We start from the raw sequence: 538 nt of genomic DNA, 5'->3' as shown, positions 1-538 counted from the left end.
CCGACTGTGGCATTTCTTTTTAAAGCCCTTTCTGCGATGTCGCTCAGACGTCCGACCGTGGCATTTCTTTTAAAAGCCCTTTATGTGGTGTCGCTAAGATGCCCGACTGTGGCATCATTTTCCTTATTTTTATTTGTTCACCTTTCGAGGCGTCGCTTCAGACACCCGATCGGTCCTTATTTATGTTCTGTGGAATTTCAGGCGGACTACCGCCGTTTTCCCTTTTTACTTACCCGTTATGCCAGTTTTATTTATTGTGCATTAAGGAATTAATCATGTTGCATCCATGCATGCATTTGTTATATCTTACGTCCGAACTGTCTTGCGAGTACTTTCAAAGTACTCACTGGCTTGTTGATTTGGCCAGATGCTGACGAAGGCGATCTCATGGATGAAGAGTTCGATAGCGAGCCCGACACTTAGAGGAGTCCCAGTCAGTCTCGTGCGACCCTGGATTTGGCCACTGTTTTATATCCGCTTCCGCTACCAAATAAATTTATTGAGCCTCACCTCGACGTTCGATGAAATGATATTCTTA

The sequence above is a fragment of the Triticum dicoccoides genome, chromosome 2A (genome assembly GCF_002162155.2).
Source record: "Triticum dicoccoides isolate Atlit2015 ecotype Zavitan chromosome 2A, WEW_v2.0, whole genome shotgun sequence".
NCBI lineage: Eukaryota > Viridiplantae > Streptophyta > Magnoliopsida > Poales > Poaceae > Triticum > Triticum dicoccoides.
Note: the sequence above shows the minus strand (reverse complement) of the source record.